The sequence below is a fragment of the Hirundo rustica genome, chromosome 10 (assembly GCF_015227805.2).
Source record: "Hirundo rustica isolate bHirRus1 chromosome 10, bHirRus1.pri.v3, whole genome shotgun sequence".
NCBI classification, from domain to species: domain Eukaryota; kingdom Metazoa; phylum Chordata; class Aves; order Passeriformes; family Hirundinidae; genus Hirundo; species Hirundo rustica.
The window spans coordinates 21,322,216-21,338,886 of NC_053459.1; the positions used below are offsets into that span (position 1 = coordinate 21,322,216).

Here is a 16,671-nt window from a genome sequence, read left to right on the forward strand (position 1 = left end):
TTTCTTGCTGCAATTTTCTTCCTACCTTCTGTCTTTTACAAAGCCAAAGAACCTCTTCCAGCTATGGCAGACAAATGCAGAGAACCTGGCAGAAGCACGAGGAGTTGTGAATATTGAGTCCTGTGACTGCTCTTTCCAAAGATTTCATTTTTATTTCCCTGCAGCAGACCATTAAAAGCTCCTGAACAAAGTGTTCTGCTTTTTTATCACAATCATCTGGAATTACAGAAGTTGTACTACAACAAGGACAGAGAGTTTTCAATACTAAGTAGAGCCACGTACCCAGGTTTATTTAATATACAACTAAAACTCAGTGCTAAACACACATTTTACTCCTGCAGTGGATTTGTGATATCTGATCTGCATCCTCCAAACCACATCCTAACAGCATGGCCAGCCCAAAACCTCCAGCATTACCTGCACAGCTAGTGTGAACACAGGAGAGTTCCCCATCCACAGCACCAACCCTCAAACATTTGTGTTGCTATAACCAGGAGAAGAGGAAGGAGGATTTGCTTCAAAGAGCTTTGCCATGGTTAAAAATATATGTATGGAATCACAGGTTCATGTCACAGGGAGTTCCACCTGGCACACTGAGAGGTCAAACACATCTTCAGAAACACAGGCCCTGAAAACAGGGAAGACTCAAATACTTCTAGATGAAAACTCACTTTGGAAAAGATATACAGTAAAATACAATGAGAATTTTGAAAAAAAATCATTTCATATTCACAGAAGCCATTACCTGCAGCATATCTTATTCTTCTTCCATAAAGAGAAACAGTCCTGGAATTATTTGTTGTTTTTCACGACGTTATATGTGCAACTGAAGAACCCTATCAAAGTGTGGCATGTCAAATCATGTTACTGCTGGTTATTATATAGCTGAAGAAATGGGTGGTTTTCCAGAGTAGTTTTGAATAATCCTTTGAATAAGAAAGAAAAAGAACTAGGAAAAAAATTGCTAGTATGTACAAGGAGAATATGCATACACAGTCTTATTGGTACACACACATTCTCAGACACTAATATTTTAAAATGGGCCTATTACCCACTAGGAAGGCTCTGAGTGAGGAGTGCTCCTTCTGCACACTCCTGCTGATGCTGGAATTTATGTGCAAGAGATGACAGAACTCAACACACTGCCCCATTTGCCTACTGTATTTTGCACAGCACACACTGAAATTCAGGATTAATTAAAACACACATAGCACAACTACATTTTCACTGAAAAGCAGAGTGGTAAATATAGCTGCTTTCAAGAGACTCCTGCCACGGCTTGCCACTCCAATTCAAGGAGGAGTGGTAATAACTGTTCATGTAGAAAAGCCTCTTGAGACATGAGCAGTACCTGGAGGTATGTGCACAGATGGTTGGTCAAGGCACAAACAGTCTGGAATTTGTCTTGTCTGATGTGCCTTCATTAGTTTAGTTAAATCACATCCGTCTGAAGCGCCACTGAAACCTGAACGCATTCTTTCTCTGTTTAATTACAAACATGGTAGATTAATTTGGAAGCATCCAAGCAGGCGGGCTTCTTCATAACAATTTTGAAGAAATACAAGCAATTCTAAAAATCTGTTATGACAAAAGAAAACAGATTAGAGGGAATACATACACACAATCCACTGGCATTTTATGAAGTGGCAGTGAAATGCCTGCTGCTTGCTCTCTGTGCCATTTCACAGACATAAGGCCACAGTAGCTGGATCCTATCTCCAGCAAGCTGAAAAGCATAAACATCCTCTCAAAATTTAACCACTGTAATTAATCAGTGGGTTTATTCCCCTCTAGTTTATTTTAAACAACAAACATTTCAACGTGCATGGTACATTCCATCCCTGAAGATGGAATTATCAGCAGTATTCAATTCTACGCAGGATCAAGGAAAGTTATTGTTGTTTTTCCCCCACACCGGTGTTAGATACCCAAGGCAGCAATCCAGGGGGTAATGATATGAAGATTTTTCAGTAGTTTTCATTTATTTAGACCCAAAATTTGACCTCAAATTTTCCAGGCTCGAAACTCCATTATCTGAAAGAACAACAAGTTTGCGCTGTAACCAGCTGCACACCCCTCATAGGAGATGTTTGTCATTCGGGAACAGAAAAACTATTGAAAATTAGTTCCTAGCTTAACCCTGGGAAGAAATGGAATAACCAAATTACTTCAAACATGTACCAGAAATGAGCATCAGGAATGGGGATATCAGGTCAAACTGCATCATGCTGGAGTGTCTTATTTCACAAGGCAAGTACAACTAATCAGCAGATAATAGCTCTGATGAAATATTGGAATAAAGCAACCTGGCACACAAAAGAGTCTCTTACCAAAGAAAAACTTCACCCCACTAGGGGTTTTTCCCCTTGGTTTTCCAGAGGGAAATCTTGTGAAAACTCGTGTAGGAAAAGTGAGCTCGCCCTCCTCCCACCACCACCCATGCATGGGGTGTGCAGTGCCTGAAGGCCATCATATTCATGTGCAAACCTAGCGGAACCAGATTTAAGGGAATAAAATACACCAGGGTGAAACAGACCTTCAAAATTTTTATTAGGCTTATATTAGCTATGGCTGAGCAGAGAGCCACAGGCAGACAAGCTAATCCAATGGTTCCACAGCATTCTCGCTTCTGCAAATAGTATTAGAACAGCAAATTCATCTGCTGCTCAAAAATCAATTCCAAAACATGCAAACACACCACGGCCACAGCCTGCACTCCTGGCAGAAGAGCAAGCTGCAGAGACAGCTTGTATACAACTCACCCTCACCATGTGAGTTTTTCTGTGCTTTTTCCTCAATCTGAAAATTAAGTTAGTCATTTTTTGCTATTTATATTCCTTTCCTTCTTTGTTCTCACACCTTTCTTTCCTCACCTTCCTCCGAAACAGATAAAGGGACTCACAAGGGATGTAGATGCAAAAATAGAGAAGTTTTCAAGCACACAATTCACACACTATTTCACAGTAATTATTCTAAGCAGCCATAGGCTGAGTTTAACTCTTCTTGCACAATAGTGGCCAATTACTTTTTTCCATGATTTTTAGTGTTGTTGGTTTTGGCACAACTTGGCTTTAAAATAGCAACTACTTCAAACTTTTTTTCTCTTTTCAAGGGAAATTATTTTATGCAGTTCCAAAAATACAAGCAGCAATTAACATTTCAAACTAATTTGTTGCTGCTTGTCCACCCTTGGAGACATTTGAGTTAAGAGAGTTCTGGGCGCTGTTTAATTGCCAGCTGTTCAACACATTCCCAACTGCACTCAGCATCTCTGTGCTTTTCTAGAAGACCACAAGTCGCTTGAAACAGGATGTGGACAAAGCAGGAGTAGACTTAGATTATATAATTAGGAAGAAATCCTTCCCTGTGAGGTGCTGAGGCCCTGGCACAGGCTGCCCAGAGAAGCCCCATCCCTGGAAGCATCCAAGGCCAGGCTGGACAGGGCTTGGAGCAACCTGGGATAGTGGAAGGTGGCCCTGCCCATGGCAGGGGGTGGAATGAGAAGCTTTAACGTTCCCTCCAACCCAAACCACTCTGTGATTCTCTGATGACATCTGCTTCTCCACAGGTCAGCAAGAAAGCACAGAGCTCTTCCAGCTGTGGTCCCCCATGGCCAGGGCAAAGAGAGGAGGATGACATTGGCCCACCAGCCCTCCCTCCACCCAGAGCACACCCTAAGTGCAGAGAGCCATTCTACACAGAGACAACGCTGCACACTTCCTAACTAAACCATCACCCTTTTCAGGTTCTCTGCACTGCCTCTGACAAAAGCAATTTGCAAGTAAAATTCACACGGTCTAGCAAGATATTCACTAAGTTTAAACACAATTGGAATAACCTGCTATTTGCTTGAAGCAATTTGTGTGAGGAAGAACAACTCCAGACGTACACCTGTCTAAACTGGGCTCTGATCCTCCTTGCTCCTCCTGCAAACATTTGCACTAGAGTACATCTCTACACGCTCTTTAATACTTTTCTAAGTACTGAACTCGCCTGGATCAGGGCTGCAAGCCCAAGAACGTGCCCAGGGACACGGGCAGAGCCTCTATGCAAAGAGACGTTCTTGCACAAAGGTGAAAGTCAGATAAGGCACGGGTATCAACTATTTGCTTTCTCCCTCCATTTAATAGCCAAAGTGTTAATCATGGTTACAGGTTGATAAGCAACAGCATTTGTCGATAAATACCCTCCCCTTCAACTCTGCTCTCTCTAATAATAATCTCTCTCCAATAATACCACAAAGACCTCGGTTATCTTTTCTGCAATGGGGAATCTACTGGAATCAACGGGGTGGGGATTATTTTTTTTTTTTTTTTACCCCTAATTAAACTACGAAGCAGGAGGAAAAAAAAAAAGGCTATCTATCATATCAATCTGCAGCTCTTGAAAAGCCTGCATACCAAATCCCATTTCCAGCAAGGTCTCAGCACACCTTTGTGCAACACAAACTCCGCTGCTGTCGCCATTCCCCGCTAACCTGACTCCCGGCTGACGCTGCCGCGCTGACAAAGTGGCTCATTGTGTTATTGTGGGAAAGCGCTCCGCAGAGATCTCCCATTCCACCCCGGGATTCAGGATCAGGCATTCACACGGGGCAGCCACCGCAAGGGAGCACCTCTGGATGGCTGCCGGAGAGGTTTCTCATGGAGGAGGAAAGCTGAGCCCGTTATTATCATGGTGCTGACAAAATCCAAGTGTTTAAACCACATTAGTAAACCAGAAAACCATCCCAAAACCCGCCACGCAAACCCCATCAGCATCAGGAGAAAAAGTTGGAAGTTTTATTACACCATCCCTCACTTTCACAGAACATTAAGTACATTTTTCAGGATTTCTTTACTTTTCTGAACTGCTTCATGAAAATGAAGGCAGTATGCTACCTATGAAGGCTTCACCTAATTGGAGATAGATAGGAATTTACATTAAACAGAGACCTGAAACTCACTAGCAAAAAAACCCACACACTAAGTCTAGTCATTGTTTCATTTTTGATTAATTTTGGTATCCAGGACCTTAAAGGAAAAAAGCCTCTCCCACTCCAGGTATCTGATTTTTATCTCCCATGATAATAAAGCATCAATGAATGAAAAATCCCCAAATCTTTAAATGCAGAGTGCTAGGGAGGGTTGTTTCCTTTAGGGTGGGAAGACAAAGGGTCTCTACCTAGACAGAAAATGCTATGCTGAATGTGCCACCTGCTGCAGCTATAAAGTTCAGGTTAGCAATTAAATGGTTTAAAAGGGAAAACCTTTTGGGTTTGCTACCTGTCTGAAGTGGGGCACAGTTTGCAACACAGACTGAAGGAGAAACAAAGTCCTGATTATACAGCAAGGACAATCTGGTAGGGTTGCCCAGCACTCAGGTGGTCTGTACCCAATTCAATTCTGAATCCTCATCCTTCTAAGCTCATTCCCATACTCTGCCAAATTATTCAGGCAACAGAAAGATGAAAATTATTCTCAATAAATTGTATTGGTCTTTGATAATAAAAAATACAGTGAAGTACTGAACATCTTGTCTTGTGAAGTGGGAAACCAACAGCACTTCAAACTAAACCAAAGCCAGAAGTGTTGGTCAAAAGGCAGGCTCAAGGCAAGGTGCCAGCAGGACAGATGCTCTTCCCACCCTGGGTGAAGTCAAAAGACAGCAGCCCCAATCCTACCAGTTACAGGAGTTACTCATTAATAAGTTACAAGTCTTCGTTTATTGAAGTTTCCTAATATTTCACCTATTGACTTTGATACTACAGCTTTCAGGTATGAGCAGCATTATTAAGGGGCTTCAAAGAAATGTGTGGAAAGTCAAGATTATATATATACAAGCCAATAATAAGAACCAGAATGAGCTAAATAAAGGAAAGTAAATTCCGGCAAACTGATTTTTTTTAAATGCAAAGTTTGTATTTAATCAAAAAGAGGACAGTCATACTTCTTTATGTTTCCCTATTGATACAAGCACACACAGCTCCAATGAAGCTAATTAAACCCTTGAAGCTCAAGCGAACTTTCCACATCCTTTAGATGACAAAATTCCAGTCAAGCAAAAAAACTTAGACAAGCAGCAGAAAGCAAACCAACTTTCAAGCTTCATGTCATAGGTACATTAGGTTTCATTTTTCCCTTGTTACACTTGGAGATATTAACTTCCATTACCACTTACCAAACTTTGGAGGTGGCAGGAGTCTAGAGTCTGTTCAAACACAGGTACGAAATCCACAGAAAGGAAGAATCAGAATTGTTCTGGTTGGAAAAGAGCTTTAAGACCACTGGGTTCAACCATTAACCGAGCAGTGCCATTTCTACCACTAAACCATATCCTTACATGCCATATTTACACATCTTTGCAGTACCTGCAGGGCTGGTGACTCCACCCCATCCCTGGGCAGCCTCTTCCAAGTTGCTCTCTGTAGAGGTTGGTCTTACTAAGCATCAGTGGGGTTTTGTTTTGTCATGAGGCAAAAAAAAAAAGTTTGTGACTTAGACAGATGCACTTTTATTACTGCTCCGTGAGATACCAGAATTCTCCCTTCCCTCTCACTGCCTCAGTAACAGCCTCCCCAGTCCCATGGATAGACCACACTACTCCAACTTCATCTCTTTCCCAGGCTGGCACAACCAACCTGTTTGCCATTTAACAACATGGGGTAGATCCATTGTACAAGCTCAGAGCAGACTAGCAGCAATAAACTCATCATTAACAAAGCAGAGCTTATCTTTGAGTCTTGCTACACAGAATCTTTTTGACTAAAATAATCTCTAGTGACAGCTATCCACAGGATTTCAGCTTTCTGGGAAGAAATGAAAAAAAAACCTACCATGTTCTCTGATAATTTTTTTTATTTATAATTCTAGCTAGAATTCAAAACTTAAAGAGTATTTCAGAAAGGCAGAGAAAAAAAATTAGCCTTGCATCCTAAAATATGTAAACCTGAATTTCAAGAAATGCACTTTGTTAGCATATGGAAGTGGGGAAAATTACCTTAACAGTAAGCAGTTTTGGGGGCTTGGGAAAAAGATACAAATATACAGTTCACCCACAGAACTTCAACAAACAGATAAGAACAAAATATACAAGTACTTCAAATATAAGAAAACCCATCTCATAACTCAAGTGGTAGAAAGCCAAGTGATAAAATGACAGCAACTACAAGAAAGGCTAATTCTCTGGAGTTTTTTTCCTATACTATCTTTCATAAATATAAAGCATTTTACCACCACATGCCCTGACAGCCTTCAGCTTTTCCTGGACACGCATCTCACTTTGCCTACTGCAAGAAAAATTCATAGAAATCCTGATGGAGCAAAGAATGTTACATTGAGTCGAGGTCAAATATACAAATACAGTATATACGTATATAAATAAATTTGAAAAATTCAATGTGGCTTGACAGCAGCTTTCCTTTGACAGTGCAGCCAGAAACATCAGAATATCAGCAAATGAAAGAGTTTGCCTGCAGGGTTCTGACCGCATTAGCACAGGACTTGAGCAAGAAAAAAGCTTTCCCAGTCAAATTTAGTTGTGCTCAATTTTACCTGAATGATATAACTGACACATGACCTGACCAGATTTTACTCCCAGGGGAGCTCTATCGAGGCACACTCGGTCTGTGTGAATAAGCTGGAACACCCAGGTGTTATCACCGAAAGTACGGCACAATCTCTACTCTTTAATATTTACATTCTGACCCAGTTCAGTCACATTTTGGCAGCACAGAGCCCACACAGATACCCACCTTAACAATACAGTACACTGTTAATCAGTGACAAACACCTACCCATTAACACCAGCTGTTCTCTCAGCTAAAGGCTTCACTGGTCCCCAGAGATTCAAGAAGATTGCATTTGGTGCCCAGTTTCTAAGGGGAGGACACTTTGTCATCATTTCACATGTGACCATCTGGTTTAAAAAATAAGTAAAACTGATATTATTCTCTACCTACACCATGGCATATTACTCTTGGGGCAGGGGAGGAAGATGACATGTCCATGCAACAATTTTTATTGTTAATAGACTTGTGTAGAAAAAAAAAAATGCACTCCCACTCTCTCTCATATGAACATATTCCTCCTCCCATTTCTCTCCCTAGTTCCTAATCATAACTCCAGGCTGGTACAGAAAAAACAGCCTGGGTGTTCAGGGGAGGCATAACCTGCTGATGAGAACATGAGCAGTGGTGCAGAGAAAATCCACAATACCAAACACCTGTTCGGCACCTCATCCTCCTCCCAGCACTCACTGAGGAAATTCTCTCATCCTTAATGAATCGGGACTATTTTCTTTCCATCATCTCAGATGAAATTTCAACCATAAGATTTCTCTCTAATCTTGCTCTGTGTTCCCAGGTGCTGCTGCACCAAGCCCTGCTACGAATAATCTAAATCACAGATTGCCCCTCATCATCCCACAGGTGCCAGAGATACCTTAGAGCTCACAGAGCCTGCTGGAGCACAACACACCTAAGTGAGTGCTACAGCTCTGCAGAAAGCCCATCATCATTGTTCACTGCAGGCTGAAATACTCAGAAATTAGTACCATGAAATTCAGCACAACTACCAGCTGCTCTGCCCTCAGCATCCTCTCTGTTCAAGGAAGTGCAGAACAAGATTTAACATTATTTCCACCAGAACCTCAGCTTGTTACAGCTTTTGTCTTTAAATCCAAAGCTGAGGAGATGCTCTGATTTTCCCCCCTTCTCACAGATATACATTAGTGGCACAGAAGTCTCAAAAGAGTACTTGATCTGAACTAACAGATGAGCTGTCCATATTCATCTAAAGTGAGCAGATTATAACACGTTTATTATTAAGAACATGTCACAGTACATTAGTCTTTAAGGCTTTTTTTGAACACTTCTTGAATTGATCAAATTAAGGAAAAGTCACTCGTACTAGTAATTTACTACTTATGCCAAACAGTAGTGGGTTGAGCCTCCTACCTGTAGACACAGTACTTAGGCTAATAATAAACAAAAAGCAGTTGTACAATCCCTGACTGCATTCTGCTTACAGCATTAATACTGAAGCATCATTGAGGTTTTAAAAGGATTAAGAATTCCTGAAGAGTAACAGAAAGCTGATTTTAAAAAAATGCAGAAGTGTGGAGGTATCTAACATCACAGATACTTAGGATTTTAAGACCAGCTAACAGACTGGAAATTCACTTGCAGAAGTCACCATTCCCTCTAGGAAGAATCAGTATTGGAAAAGAAATGTAGTGCAGTAAAACATTATACACCAGCTGTCAGACCTGTAACTGATACTGTAACAGGGATCTACATTTGTCATCAAGTTACTCAGTCACTGGCAAACTGGTAATGTAGAACTACAGCAAGCGAGCTCCCCATCCCAAATATAAATAGCTATGCCAGACAAAGGATAAAGTCTTTTTTTTAGCCACTTATGTTAAAATCAGTATAGTGCGTGGTCAAACACAAGGTAGAGGTCAAAGTTTTTTTAAAAAATGAATTTATGAATTCAAGAAACCTAATCAGCAGCAAGAAGATATGAAGATGCAGAACAGGTGTAGAGGATTATTCACTGCTGGTTCCAAATTGCAGTATCTCCAGACGTGCCAGTGGCCCCAAAACCAAAGGAAGGTGGATTCTGCTTGGTACAACAATGTCAGGCCACTCTCCATCAATACAATAAATTTGGTAACTACTCTGGCAGCTTTCTTTGGCAATTTTATCTCCTGTGGGCTTCATTCAGGGTCCTACTCTTCCCTTATCTAATCACAGAGGTTTGCTATCACCTCACAAGTCACAAGGTATGTACATATACACATTCACCTACATAATGGGTATAAATACCTTCATTTATCCTAAAACCCTTGGAATGCTTTAAGCAGTGCTCAGAACTAAGCAAGTTCAAAGAACTACTAAAATGGTCAAGAGAAAAAAAAAAAAAAAAACCCACACAAATTCTCTCTCTCTCTTTTTTCCTGGATTTGACCTGCTACCAAACCCTGTGAGGGCTGACAGTGTGTCCTTGAGCCCTGACTCCCAGCACGCCCGCATGCCAGAGCCTTACACGCGTTCCGGGGAGCGCAGCTCCTGCCACTGGCACATACCAAAGATTCCAGATCATTTTTGCATCACGACTAAAATGTTCTCATCAACTTGGATTTCTGTTACAACACGTTACTCCAGCCTCAGAAAGTGCAATCTCAGCGCGGTAAGTTCAGTGTTCTCTCAGTAAACCTTCTCTTGGATGCTGGCGTTGCAGAGAAAATGGGTTAAATTTAACACGCACCATAATCCTCATGTTTCAAAAAACAAATTCCAGCTATAAACCTTAAGAATGCCACACACCTACCAAATTCTTTTCTCTTTTTATTAGCACGGGGAAGATAGGAGCAGGGTACTTCACTAATGCCTCACCTCTTCATTACACTGCCTCCTCCCACAGATTTTACTGAATTGCCAAATACATGTCGCTAAGTTTGAGAAACTTACAGGAAAATGAATCCTTTACGAAAAGACTTGTTGCTAGAAACACACACACACAAACAGGAAAATAGACGGTAAACAATAAATTCTCATTGTATTTAATAGCCAAAGGTCTTTGTTCCCAACAGCTAGCTCAGAGCACGCAGCCACATTCGTGGGATCGAGTGAATTCTATCTGAAGTTTACAGAAGGAAGCATATACAAACAGCCTCACAAAGGTATTTTCCTAGCAGGAAGCTACAAGCACTTCTCTGCTGCTCTGGTGGCGGCGGCCCCGTCGCCAGTGGGGGAGCAGTGGCAGCAGTGCTAAGCACACTTTACTTTCACTGTGGGATTAACCAGATCACAGATCACCAATTAAATCCTGCTTTATGATTTAGGCTTTTATTCATTAACGAATGTTAAGGTAAAACATGCAACAGAGCCTGGTGGAAGTCAGTCAGGAAGAGATTTGCTCTGGCTATCCCTGTCCCGAGGCTCAGCCCTCTTTGGAATTAAATACCAGTATTCCTGTCTCATTTTTATGAGAAACTAGTGGTTAATTGCTGTACCTCGTTGACAGCCGTAAGTACAAATCACTGAATATTCGATACACAACTGAGCATGCTGGTGGTTTGCCGCTCCATAAGGGGTGTGTATTTTTCTGTTCTCCAAAGCTTATCTCTTCACTTAAGATGCGAAAATTAAGAGTTCAACTTCTGCAATGGACAAGCTTCCCTCCCCCACTTCCATTTTGTGGATTTTCTCCCAATAATATTGTTGGAAAATTCTTGAGGACAGGAAGTAGCCTGAGCAAAGGATATCCAACTTTACGGCACTTAAAATGTTGCGTATTCCTCCCGATCTGTCGCTGCGCAGGCCAGCTGCCGGCATGCGAGAGCGTGCGCAACGCCTTGGGGTGGCCAGGGAGGGCCTCCCCCCGCATAACCCCCCAGGATTCCAGCCTCACAGCTTTAGATAAACCACCTCCTTCAGATTTCTCCACAATTTCCCTTTTCTGTGTACTCAGCCCCAGCCACCTCCACGGTCCAAAGAGACGTTCCAAGCACCGCCGATTATCAGGAGCACATCCTCCCCAAGGTCTCCTGATAAGGTGCTTTAAAGTATGCCCACAACCCTCATCTTAATGGCCTTAGTCTGATGTAGGTGCCTTGCCCTTGCAGAGATCCCTTCTTTTCATTTCCTCAACAACTGCACTCCACAAAAGCAAACATCCTGTCCCACTTCCAGAGCCAGATCCCAGTTGCGGCAGGCAGCTGCCAGCAGCACAGGCACAAGGGGAGCGGGGAAGAGCGGCACGGATCCAGTTCATGCTGGGGAGCTCCACCAGCTGTCCTGTTACTGAGCCAGTTCACCCACTGGAATGGGCCAGAAGTTATGGTAACAGACAGGCTGCTGTAAAAGAAAGTCTGACAGCTTTTCAAGCAGCCCCTGGGCCCGTCCCACCCCTAAATTTGGGTTCCCACAAACACATTGTTAATAGGACTTCTGCAGGCAACAGCAACCGTACAGATATCTCAAACTTTTAATGAAGTCACCTAAATTACACAACCAATGGGATACTCACACTATCATCTGCTGAACAATTCTTCCCTGCTTGACCAGCTTCAAGCACCATAAACAATATCAAAGTTGACAAGTCACATCTAAACTTTTTTGCAATAGTCAGTATCTTGTATTTCTTAACTGAAGGCAGGCAAATCTTTACAATCGTGCCCATTAAAATCAGGATTCAATCCCTTTAAGGCACTCTGACATTTCAGTAGCTTTCTGTCTCTTCCTATGAGGAGAACAGGCAACATCCAGAGCTAAATGCAAAGCAGTTGAGGCAGAGCCAAAGCTGCCACCTCTGGAATGAGGGCATCTCTTCCACAGGGGGAAAAAGAAATTTCAAGAAATAAAAGCACTAATTTTGACAGCACAAAACCACAGCCATGACATTTGGACTTTTTTAAAATACATTTTTCTAAAGATTTTTAAGTCCCACTTATTCTTTTAATAGGCATCCAAATCTAGCCTCAGTAATAAAGAATGCTTATCCTTTACATCTTTACTAGTCTCTATTTAAATATCTTTTCTTTACAAGAACACCAAATCACTGTGGTTTTACTGGAGACAACAAGGGGCTAAGGCTCCTGTAGAAGACCTCAAAATAAAACCAGCTACCATTTTTAGTATGCCAAAAATGATGGCACCTCTTGGAGCGTTCTGATACAGCCTTAGCCAAAGGATATTCTCATCCCAGTTAATTATACTTGCAGCATCTGACAAGTTCATGGGTACAGGAGACCCATTCCAAGGGAAGGTCCCTGTGCACCGGCCCTTGTGTCAGCACATGGACTCTCCTAACTCTGTCTTAGGGCAACGTTCAACTCCACATCCAATGGCCACAACGTCCAGCAATGCTGCCCACTAAGTACCTGGACACCAACCTTGACACAGGTGTGAATATATTCAAGGGCGTTTGATTAACTGAGATAAAATAAAAACCTACAGTCAAAGTTTTAAACAGCTACGTGGGACAGAGGACAGAAATCATGACTTTCAGAAGAGATACCACCTGCACCTCTTCTCATGGCACTTAAAAGATATTTACTGTACTACGGCCACAGTTCTCTTTAAGAGCAAGTACTCCCTTTGAAAAGCAGTTCCACAGAGAGAAATATCTATCTTGTCTGAACACCACATGCTTGGACACACTCAGGCTTCAGTCAGCACTGCAGCAACAAAAGTCTAATTGTAGTATTTCTCATTTCCATTGGCTTCCCCTTGTTAGCTGGCACAGGTTAGAGTCTACTCAGTGCCTCACATCAATAACTGACGTTCAAAGTAAAATGCAAAAAAAGGACGTCTTGATGTGCTCACAAGCACGGAGCAAGCACTTTTATAATAAAGTCATGTTTATTCCGGAACACTCAGTGCCTGGGGGAAACTTGCTTCTAGAAATATTGCGCTCAAATATTTTATACTCTAGCAATGCCCACAATCAAAATTTACTCCCAGCCAGCAGAGAGCATCACAGCAGCCCATCCACCTCATGACAGTCCCCAGCTGAAGCTTGCTGGTTTCTCCAGGCATAATTCACAGCGTTGGATTCACAACACCTTTGGGTCTCTGCTCCAAGATCACCCTTCCATCCCGCCACCAACCCTTCAAACCCACCAAACTAGTGGGTCTGAATGTTTAAAAGCTGAAATCAAGACATTTCCAAGGGCAAGTAGCTACATTAGACACTGCCAACAAGCTCTGACTAGACTGCAGGAGCAAGGAAGAGATTTTGGAGAGCACAGTGTCTGCTCTGACACATCTGCCCACGGGGCACAAAAAGAATAGAGCCAACAATGTAAGCAGAGAAATCTTTGTCCTTAGGTGACACTCAGGCAATCTACACATGCCAAAATTGTTGTGCAATTAGTACGTTCTTAATTCTGTACCCTTAGAGAAGTGTGCTTAATCAAATGAAAACGACGTAATGCAAAAAAAAGCAGCCCAAATAACTCATTAGCTAAAAGATGTAGAATGGAAACAAAATGAAGTATCTAATTATATATCTTCAGTTCAAGTGTACAACACACTACAGACCTATAAAAAAACCATACCACTGGCTAATTTAATCTAAACAATCCAACTAAACACCACTGCTGAATAAAACCGAAGAGAAAAAGTTAAGAAGATAACAAAACCATTAAAGTCTTTCCAGTGAGTTTCCCTGAAATCTTTTTAGTCCATTGAAGGTAAATGCCAAACTTGAACTGAATTCACAAGATACAAAGCCTCCTCCAAGACAATTTTATGCAACACAATTCATTTGAAGACATTGTATCAAAAAAAGGAGGTTTTTTGAGGTTTTCTCCGGTATCCATAGAAATTGTGTGCTCTCCTGTATATTCAGCATTTATTCTCCCAGCAGCATCTCATTCTGCAAAGTCATTAAGCCTCTCGAGAAACTGGACAGGTAATAATCCATCAGGGGATAATTTCTTTCAAAAACCTTCATCCCCATTACTGCATTTCTTTGCCACTCCAACACTGACATTCTCAGGCATGAATGTACAATCTGAACACAGCCATCAGCCATAGAAGGCTGATCAGATCACTGACAATTTTAACAGCTTAAAAACTTAAGTGTTTTAGGGATAAATGTCTTGAAAACAACGAAGCTCTGCTGATACGCATCAGAGAGAAGGCCACCTACATGCTTGTCAAATTTCCATTTTTGTTCTAACCCGAACAACCACTACAGAAGACAAGCATCTGTAGGAAGGTAGGGGAAACAGAAAAGGTAATGGAGCATTTCAGAGGATATAAAGTCCCCTCAGACATTTTTCCAAATTCAGTTTCATAGACACTAAATGCCAAAGACAATGAACACTTCTGAAGTTTCTGGTAAGCTGGTTTTAAGTTGCTTTCTTTTTAATTATATGTCACCATCACTACTTCAGTAACAATACCTAGCATCCCAAACCCTTCCAGGTGTCCTGGAAATAGCACCAGCACATTCTGCAGAGAAATGTAGCATTTGAAAATACAATGGATATAAGCCCTTATAAAATCAAAGCAATTGTTATAAAAAATAAGGCACATTCAGCACAGTATAGTAAGTTCAGTAAAATTCAGTCCTTGAGTAGTAACGCATGAATTCAACTGAATCAGATGGATCTTAAAGTAGATTAAATGTCAGAGTATTTGCCAAGGCATTATCAATCATTTCTTGAAAATAATAAAGGAAAAAAAAAAAGATTGGGCTTTTTTGGGTTGTCTTAAGAACAATAAATGTCAATTTAAAGAGATTTTAAGGAAGACTTTAGAAAACCATTTTTAGAAATACTCAAGAAGCCTTGAGCCGCACTCAACAGGCAAGTTCCCATCAAGCCACATTAACAGTCCTCTAAAAAACAGAATTAACCAAAAAGATGCTTGGAATTCCTTCTGCATTACACAGACCTTCCCATCTGCAGTCTGGCATCCCAGCTCTCTCTCATGCCTGCACTGAAATCCTTCAGGCAGCCTTGGGCAGACAAAGGCTGCTGCCAAAGTCTCTCAGGATGTGAGTGAGGAACACCAGCGAGGGCACAGCAGCCCCGGTGGAGGTGACCCTGGGTACCCCAGCTGAACCCAACCGAGCCCACTGCCGTAAGGGCAGACCTCCACAAACACAGAGAGGGAAACGTGACCTGAGAGCTGCATCCTCGGGTGGAAAAAGCAAACAGATCTCATTAATTGTTGCTCTGTATCTCAGCACGCTTTTTTTTTTTTCTGGGCTGCGTCCCAGTAGCTGAGATTTCCAACCAGCATTTTAAAGGAGATGCTCATAATCTAGTAGTTCTTTCCACCACCTGGAATCCAACACACACCTCTACCTCTAAGGTACCTGTTACCTTTCTGTTATCCATTCAAACCTTGGTATTCTGTGTTAGAGCTGCGCCTGCACTTCAAAGCTTGCTATCCCTTCCCCCATAGGCACAGGAGTAAAACATTCGTGGACAAGCACTTCGAGTCAAACACACCCTTTGCTATTTCAGGCTCTAACATAAGCAGATTACAGCTCAGCTGTGTTCTGTCTGAACTTTTGTTTCTCTCTTGCCAGTGCTGCACTAATTAGCCCTGAGAAAAGACAGACTTTAATTAACAAGCAATGACCAACTTTTGTCTATAAACTCTTTCTTCCCATCCAAGTTCTGCCTCTAAGCAGCCATTAAGCACCAAGTTTTAACAGCGAGTAATTAAGAGATATCTTGACCACACAGAGTTAAGGCAAAATTCAAGCAAAGCAGGGGACATAGGTCATGGGGGCTGCCAGGGATGCCCTGACCATGGGAGAAGCCAAGATGGACCCCTGCCCATGGCAGAGCATTTTTACAGAGCCAGGGTCCATGTGCTCTGGCTGCACACGCTGCTACAGCCAGGCTGGGTGGCTGCTACCCACTGCAACCTGCTTTGCAGTGAGTAAATACAAAGGAAGACAGATCTCTGCCTCAAGCTGTTGAGAAGAGAAAGGTAAGATACCCTTTCTTGATGCCCTTTCATACAGGGAATGTGCAAGCCCATACCTTCAAACATGGGAAATCAGAGCAGACAGCTTCAAAGGAGGGAAAATTAGTTATTGGGACAGGTAGCTAAAATGAACACTGAAGGAGAATATGTAATTTAACTGAAAACCAGGTGGCTGAGCTGGTTCTTTTAACTGGAACATCACCTGCTAAGGAGCACTACACAGCTCAGAA

The 16,671-nt window shown here is 42.0% G+C and overlaps 1 protein-coding gene across 2 annotated transcripts in view; it reads right to left on the reverse strand.

Moving 5' to 3' along the window:
• FNDC3B (fibronectin type III domain containing 3B) overlaps window positions 1-16,671 on the reverse strand; it is a 185,830-nt gene that overhangs the window by 152,739 nt on the left and 16,420 nt on the right. The window contains exons 2-3 of one of the 2 annotated variants that reach the window (XM_040073989.2): window positions 1,352-1,482; window positions 746-926 (exon numbers count right to left, since the gene is read on the reverse strand). The exons of the other annotated variant lie outside the window; for it this stretch is intronic. The gene's annotated coding sequence lies outside the window, so the exon portion shown is untranslated. The remainder of the gene's footprint in view (window positions 1-745; window positions 927-1,351; window positions 1,483-16,671) is intronic. 2 annotated transcript variants of the gene reach the window in all.